At 39.6% G+C, this 9111-nt stretch overlaps 1 pseudogene across 1 annotated transcript in view; it reads left to right on the forward strand.

Moving 5' to 3' along the window:
• Positions 1–9111, forward strand: part of LOC116533556 — a 78653-nt pseudogene that overhangs the window by 60290 nt on the left and 9252 nt on the right. The gene's annotated exons all lie outside the window — the stretch shown is intronic.

Consider the following 9111-nt stretch of genomic DNA (forward strand, 5'->3'; position numbering starts at 1 on the left):
TAGAAATTCTGCACCGTAAGTTGGGGTGGAGGGGGTTGGTGAAGGCAGACTCTGGACAAAATAATACTGATTTTGCCATTTTAATTGGGCTCCAGTATAGATTCTCTTAACTAAATGCTTCTCAATGTTCATGTCCTTTGATCAATTTCCAGAGTCTTTAAATGACTGTTTTTTTGGCAACTTTGTCCAATGTTATCATTGCTTTTTAGAGTCATGGAAATGTTTTAATGTCAATATATATGGTATATTTTTATATATTTTCTATGTGAACTTGGAAAGAATCTGTATACAACATTTGGTACCCACACACTTAGGATTACATGTCTTTTTGATGTATTGACTCTTTTTCATTGTGAAAAGCTTATCTCTAGTACTATTCCTTATTTGTAAAGTTTTCTTTGTCTGATAGTAATGTAGCCACTCCAGCCCTCTTACTAGTATATACCCAGTGTATATTTTTTCATCCTTATATTTTTAATCAGTGTCTTCATACTTAAAATGCATTTCTTATGGACAGCATATGGTCAAAGTCTTGCTTATTTATCCAGTTTAGAGCTATGCATTTAATGAGATTACTGAAGTACTGAATTTAAGCCTACCACCTTGCTGCTTTTAGTTTTTGCCCCCTCTGTTGTTTTTCTTTTATTCCTCTTTACTTGCCTTTCTTAGTACATTTTTCTCTCTCCTAATGGTAAGTGAGTAGAGGTATGTCAGAACTTAGGTCTTTAAGATTTGTGGAACTTTTAAAAATTTCTTATTCTATTTTATTTCAGACAGAGTCTTGCTCTGTCACCCAAACTGGAGTGCAGTGGCGCACCATTTGTAGAGTTTGAGTGGAACATCTTAAATAAGAATATAGAGGAAAGCCCAAATTTCTGCATGTTAAAGAAATTTGCATGGAGAATACAGCCTTCTCTTTGAGTTTTCATCTTTTGGGGGGACTTTTCTCCTCAATAGCAACTACTTCTTTCAGCACCAAACTCCAGCCTTGGTCTTCTTTTCCTGGTAAGACTGCATCTTTTTGCTTGAGCTTTATTCCACCAACTACTACTTTAGACTGAAAAGCACCATCAGGGAAAACTCACAGCAAATGTTGAACTCACCTAGTTTACTTGCCTTTTCTCAATATTTATCTCCTCATGTATTCTGTCTGCTTCAAAAGATCTCCAATGATTGCAAATTTTTAAATCCTTTTATAGATTTCATAATTTTTGTTACTAGGAAGGCTAAATGTAGACATATGGTTTTTAATATAATTAAGTAGCTATAGAATCAAATGTATAGATGTTTACGTGTATGTCCACAAATAAGACCTTAGATTTTTAACAGTCCCATAGCAATGAGCCCACCTAACACACAGATCTTGATCTAGCTTTTTAACCAGACTCTTCTAAAAGGTGCCAGAGCTGTGAAAGATTCTAGAGCTTGAGAAAAAAAGAAAAAGATGATCATAGAAAGTAAGAATATTTAAGAATGGTGGATACCTGTCAGCTGTCAGAGATTAAGAATGTGTTCAAAGAATTGTAGATACATGCTCTTTTACATATATAAGCAAAAAATAACTGGAAGAAAGAATGCATACCACAAATACCTAAATCACAATATATTCAGTATGATCATATTAATAACAAACAAAATGATCTTCATTAAAAATTTGTTTTACCTGGGGAGGATCCAAGATGGCTAAAAAGGAACAGCTCTGGAGTGCAGTTCCCAGTGAGAACAACATAGAGGGTGAGTGATCACTGCATTTCCAAAGGAGTTATTACTGCCCAGAGACCAGGAGATTCCCAGGCTGAAAATTGCCACGAGTTTCCAGCACGGCTGTTTCAGCCGACGCAGTGGGTCTCCGCAAAAAAACTCACACAAATTTGGGCAGCCATTTCAACTGGAGCCTGGAACTCCTGGGAGACAAAGCCACCCATTCAACTGAAAAAAATGGGGCTGAAACAGGGAGCCAGGTAATCTGGTTTGGCAGGTCCCACCCCAACAAAGACCAGCAAACTGAAATGCTCTGAAATGAGAGTTTTGCAGCAAGCACAGCTGGACCTTGGATGGTCCAGCTCTGTTGGGGAAGGGCATCCACCATTACCGAGGCAGTCCGCCATTACTGAGGCAGGCCACCATTACCAAGGCAGTCTGCCATTACTGAGGCAGTTCTAACTATACCTTTGTAAACAAAACCACAAGCAAGTTCACACAGCAGCTGGGCAGAGCCCACGGCAGCTCAGCAATGCCTCTGCTAGCAGACTGTGACTAGGCTATCTCCTTGGTGAGCAGGGAAGCTCTGAAAAAAGGCAGCAGCATGTCAGGAACTTATAAATAAAGCCCCACCTTTCCAGGACAGAGTACCTGGGAAAAAAGGCAGTTGTTGATTTCCACTGCAGCAGACTTAAACGTATACCTGCCCAGCAGCTCTGAACAGAACAACAGAGCTCACAGCTCAGCACTTGAGCTCCTACAAGGGACAGACTGTCATCTTAAGCAGCTCCCCTACTCCTGTATATCCAAAAAGACACCTCATAAAGGAGAGCTCAGGCTGACAGGTGGATATCTGTGGGATGAAGAAAACAGAAGAAACCAGCAGCAACCTTTACTGTTCTGTAGCCACCACAGGTGATGCCAAGGCAAGCAGGGTCCAGAGTGGATATCCAGCAGTCCTGCAGCAGTGGGGCCTGACTGTTAGAAGGAAAACTAAAACACAGAAAGAAATAACTTCAATATCAACAAAACGGACATCCACTCAGAGAACCCATCCAAAAATCACCAACTACAAAGACCACAGGTAGATAAATCCATAAAGATGGGAAGAAACCAGCACAAAAGGATGAAAACACTCAAAACCAGAATGCCTCTCCTCTGCCAAGGGATCACAACTCCTCACCAGCAATGGAACAAAGCTTGATGGAGAATGAGTCTGATGAATTGACAGAAACAAGCCTCAGAAGGTGGGTAATAACAAACTTCTGAGCTAAAAGAACACGTTCTAACCCAATGCCAAGAAACTAAGAAACTTGAAAAACATTTGATGAAATGCTAATGAGATTAAACAGCTTAAAGAAGGATATAAATGACTTGATGGAGCTGAAAAACATAACATGAGAATGTTGTGAAGCATACACAAGTTTCAATAGCTGAATTGGCCAAGCAGAAGAAAGGATATCAGAGATTGAAGATCAACTCAATGAAATAAAATAAGAAGGCAAGATTAGAGAAAAAAGAGTGAAAAGAAATAAACAAGTCTCCAGGAAATATGGGACTATGTGAAAAGACCTAATCTATGTTTGACAGGTGTACCTGAATGTGGCAGAGAGAATGAATCCAAGCTGGAAAACACTCTTCAGGATATTATCCAGGAAAACTTCCCTAACCTAGCAAGGCAGGCCAATATTCAAGTCCAGGAAATACAGAGAACACCACAAAGATATTCCTCAAGAAAAGCAACCCAAAGGCACATAATCATCAGATTCACCAGCGTTGAAATGAAGGAAAAAATGCTAAGGGCAGCAAGAGAGAAAGGTCAGGTTACCCACAAAGGGAAACCCATGAGACTCACAGCAGATCTCTTGGCAGAAACCTTACAAGACAGAAGAGAATGGGGGCCAATATTCAACATCCTTAAAGAAAAGAACTTTCAACCTAAATTTCATATCCAGAGCTTCATAAGTGAAGGAGAAATAAAATCCTTTATGAACAAGCAATTGCTGAGAGATTTCATCACCACAAGCCTGCCTTACAAGAGCTCCTGAAAGAAGCACTAAACATAGAAAGGAACAACCAGTACCAGCCACTCCAAAAATGTACCAAATGGTAAAAAGCATTGACACAATGAAGAAACTGCATCAATTAATGGGCAAAACAACCAGCTAGCATCAAAATGCCAGGATCAAACTCACACATAACAATATTAACCCTAAATGTAAATGGACTAAATGCCCCAATCAAAAGAAGCAGACTGCTAAATTGGATAAATAGTCAAAACTCATTGGTGTGCTGTATCCTGGAAACCCATCTCACATACAAGGACACATATAGGCTCAAAACAAAGGGATGGAGGAAGATTTACCAAGCAAATGGAGAGCAAAAAAAAAAAAAAAAAAAAAAAGCAGGAGTTGTGGTCCTACTCTCTGATAAAATAGACTTTAAACCAACAAAGATCAAAAGAGACAAAGAAGAGCATTACATAATAGTAAAAGGATCAATGCAACAAGAAGAGTTAATGATCCTAAATATATACACACCCAATACAGGCACACCCAAATACATAAAACAAGTTCTTAATGACCTACAAAGAGACTTAGACTCCCACACAATAATAGTGGGAGACTTTAACACTCCACTGTCAATATCAGACAGATCAACAAGACAGAAAATTAACAAGGATATCCAGGACTTGAACTCAGATCTGGACCAAGCAAACCTAATAGACATCTACAGGCTTTCCACTCAAAATCCACAGAGTATACATTGTTCTCAGCACCACATCGCACCTACTCTAAAATTGACCACATACTTGGAAGTAAATCACTCCTCAGCAAATGCAAAAGAATGGAAATCATAACAAACAGTCTCTCAGACCACAGTGCAATCAAATTAGAACTCAGAATTCAGAAACTAACTCAGAATCGCACAGCTTCATGGAAACTGAACAACTGGCTCTTGAATGTTGACTGGATAAACAATTAAATGAAGGCAGAAATAAAGATGTCTATTTACACAGATATCTATTTACAGACATGCAAGACTGTTCTTCACCTCTTTTGCAGAATTCATAAAGAAATGACGGGGAAAACACATCGAAGATAGCCTGGATAAAGAAAATGTGGCACATACATACCATGGAATACTATGCAGCCATAAAAAAGAATGAGTTCATGTCCTTTGCAGGGACATGGATGAAGCTGGAAATCAACACCCTCAGCAAACTAACACAGGAACAGAAAACCAAACACCACATCTTCTCACTCATAAGTGGAGACTGAACAATGAGAACCCTTGTCCATGTCTCACATGTCTCAACAATGAGAACACACAGGAGAATATCACACACTGGGGCAGGTTAGGGAGTAGAGGGAAAGGGGAGGGAGAGCATTACCTAACGCACGCAGGGTTTAAAACCTAGATTATGGGTTGATAGGTGCAGCAAACCACCATAGTACATTTATACCTATGTAACAAACCTGCATATTCAGCACATGTATCCCAGAACTTAAAGTAAAATTTTTAAAAAATGATTAAATGTTGCAAAGACAAAAAGCAAAAAAGAAAGAAAGAATTAATAAAAACAAAACCAGACAACAGTGAAACAGCAAACAGAAAACCAGCAAACAGAAAAATTAACAAAGCTGGGCTGGGTGTGGTGGTCTCATACCTGTAATCTCAGCACTTTGGGAGGATGAAGAGGAAGGGTCATTTGAAGCCAAGAGTTGAAGACCAGCCTGGGCAACATAGTAACACCTCCTCTCTACAAAAAACTTAAAAATTACCCAGGCACAGTGACACACATCTAGTCCCAGCTACTCCTATTCCAGAGGCTGAAGTGGGAAGATCGCGTGAGCCCTGGAGGTCGAGACTGTAGTGAGCTAGGATCACACCACTGCACTCCAGCCTGGGTGACAGAGTGAGACTCTGCCTTTTAAAAACAAAACAAAACAAAACAAAAAACAGAAATCCAAAGATGGTTCTTTGTGAAGATTAATAAAATTGATAAAATTCTAGGAAAGAAGAGAGAAACAGAAATTACCAATAAGAAAAGGAGAACAAGATTGTTATTACAGATGCTTGAGACACTGAAGGGATAAAAAGTGATAGTGTGAATGACTGTGCCGATTAATTCAACAGCTGCATTTACATATATAGTTTAGTTTTAGCATATTAATGGATTATGAAGTAAGACCATTTCCATTTTACAGATAAAATTGCAGGGTAGAAATGATATACATCAATGGTCCAAGATCATGCACTGATTAATATAAACAAGAACTCGTATTTACATTCCAGTTTTGTTATTATGAAATAGATGCACTTTCTACAAGTTCCATCCAGCCTCTGTTATTATGATGGAACTGTAACCACTGTTGGGTTTTGTGACCATAAAGAGGCCATGGAACTGATAATAAAATGCAAAACACTTGAAAAAAGTACAGACTTTTGTGTTACATGAGTTGCCTACAACACATTTGAATGCTTTTCATGGAGTATTTTTCTCAGAAAACCTACATTAATATAAATAACAATGATAACTTAGCAGACTATTCAACTTAACTACAGTATTTATATTAAATAGCATTATCTAAAATATGTTTCTAAATATTTTAGAGTACTAGCAGATTATTGGGGAAAATTATATGATTTAAACTTGCACCTTTTTCACTAAATTACCAGGAGAAACATTTTGTTTTCCTTAGCAGACAAAAGAAAATCTCATGTTGTTCAGTGTCAAAATGATACTCATTCCTCTTATATGAGTCAATTTACTAACATTCTGCATTGCTAAATGTAAAGCTAGATAGAATCCTAGGCTCAAAAACAACTAGGAAGCCGTCAAACATGTAATGGGTAGGTGAGATCGAAGGCAGGGTGAATGTCAGTATACCAAGTCTCCCCAAATCTTTTGAAGGCTGCATACACAGCACAAACACACACACACACACACACACACACACACACACACACACACACACAGAGAGAGAGAGAGAGAGAGAGAGAGAGAGAGAGAGGTCCATTATCTATTTCTGGTAGCAGAGCTTTGCCTGAACTAGCTTTTAACTGAAGCTCTGAAGCTAGGCTCTGACTGTTTGATTGTGTTCTGATCCTATGTATGAAAAACCGCAGCCTACTAAATAAATTTATAAATAAAAATTTTAAAGTAATAATAGGTAAAATTCTAATGACATTGCAAAAAAGTGTTCAGTCTGCTACTAGAACCTCAAGAGATTCCTGCAAGATAAAAGGTAGGTTAGAACTGTGTGAGGAAGCCCTGCAGTTTGTTGTGCAGGAAGTTGGAGGCTACAGAATAAACTGAGTAGATTCTGAATGGAACAAGGAAAACACCTCTGTGTTCGTAGAGGAGGGAATACTGAAGACCATTAGAATGCTGGAGGGAATACTGAAGACCATCAGAAACTTCAAATAGCTATACCAATAATTCTGAGGCTAACTCACACAATGTGAAGCCCCACATAGGACTTGATACTTTATCATTAATTGAGACAATTCTCATTGATGTACATCATTTCCACAAACTTCCACTGAATGTAGACAGCACCAGGCACAGATCATAAGGAGCATGCCAAGCAGAAGAAATCAGGATGAAGAAAATGGCATATGAATGGTTAATACGAACAGTTCTACATGATATAACACATTTTAAAGCATTTTGAAAATACAGATATTTAAAATTTTGGGGCTTTTGAGAATACAAGTGAATAACTTGCTTAATTGAAAGTATAGAGGAAGAAAAAACAAGATGTTCCTTGGCTCCTATTAGAAGAAATTTTTTTTTAGAATAGAGATAACCAGAAATGTAGAAAGCTACATGAAAAGCAGAATTGCTGTCTATTGTGTTTCTCCTGTATCCCAGCCACCTGAAGCATAGTAGGAGTGGAGGGATGCGGAGTGGGATGTGGTGGGGTACAGCACAGTAAAGACTTCTTAGGGGCCAGGAGTGATGTCTCATGCCTGTAATCCCAGCATTTTGGGAGGCCAAGGGGGTAGATCATTTGAGGTCAGGTCACCTCTTGTGGAGGACCTATTTCCATGCAGGAAATATACTTTCAGACATTAAATTTGTCAGTGCTTTAATCTGACAATACCACTCAATTTCTTCAAACTAGTTGGCCACAGTTGTATGTTCAAATAGGCCTCCCCTGGAAATTTTGTATACAGTCTCCTCTGATTTTCTGAGATTCCTTAGGATATGATCAGAATGGATGTTTATCAGCATGCCAATTAGCCACAAGACAAAACTTGCTTAAAAACCCAAATCTGTTACCCAGTTATCAGCGCACTGCATATTGGCTCAAATATCTGCTCTGCAGGTAGCTGTTATAGGTGCAGAACATGAATCCCAATACCCATGAACAGAGTGATGTTTGTTGTTTTTCCTCCTGGAATCAGAAGTGGGAAAACAAGAACCACTGCACGTAGTGGATGAGGAACATGGCCAGAAGGACACAGGTGAGGCAGCTTCAGAGGTGCTGGGCAGATGCCAGGTGCACTCATAGAGGACATCCATTGCAGGGCCCAGGCAGCCCATAGGCAGCCATTGTTCGGAGTGTGGTGACTTATAGCAGCTTGAGGCAAGCCCACCAGCTCCAGCAGTGTGAAGCACATGCAACTCCAGAAGGTCTCCATGTAGGCGAGCACATTTAGCAGGCGATGGTTATCCAGCTCCCTCTCCTGGGGTGGGTGGTGAACTCCATGCCCAGCGGCTGTGGTGGGTCAGGTATACTGTGGTGAGGAGTAGGCAGTAGGCTGCCTGAAGCCTGTGCAGCCACTGATGCATCCAGGCGGGGTCCTGACCTTGGCTCCTCCCAGACTTCCATGCACTCTTTGTTATTAAAATACACATCTGCATACTTATTTTATTAGCTTACACATTTCTTAGAATGATGGGTCAATTAATTTTACATATGCAAACTATGAAGATCAATGTAGTGAGCTGACATACTCAATGTAATTCAGTTACTTATTTTAATTTCCCCAATTTCATTGGAAATTAGACTGAGGAAATTTCTTTTTTTTTTTTTTGGTGGGGGTATTTTTTTTCCCCATTTATTTATTTTGTTGCATTTTAGGTTTTGGGGTACATGTGAAGAACATGCAAAATTGCTGCATAGGTACACACGTGGCAGTGTGATTTGCTGCCTTCCTCCCCATCACCTGCATCTGGCATTTCTCCCCTTGCTATCTCTCCCCAGCTCCCCACCCCCCACCGTCCCTCCCCTATTTCCCCCCAACTGACCCCAGTGTGTAGTGCTCCCCTCCCTGTGTCCATGTGTTCTCATTCTTCAACACCCGCCTATGAGTGAGAACATGCGGTGTTTGATCTTCTGCTCTTCTGTCAGTTCGCTGAGAATGATGTTTTCCAGGTTCATCCATGTCCCTACA

This window comes from Sapajus apella, unplaced genomic scaffold (assembly GCF_009761245.1).
Source record: "Sapajus apella isolate SASKATOON/1434 unplaced genomic scaffold, GSC_monkey_1.0 scaffold83, whole genome shotgun sequence".
In the NCBI taxonomy this organism is placed as follows: Eukaryota; Metazoa; Chordata; class Mammalia; order Primates; family Cebidae; genus Sapajus; species Sapajus apella.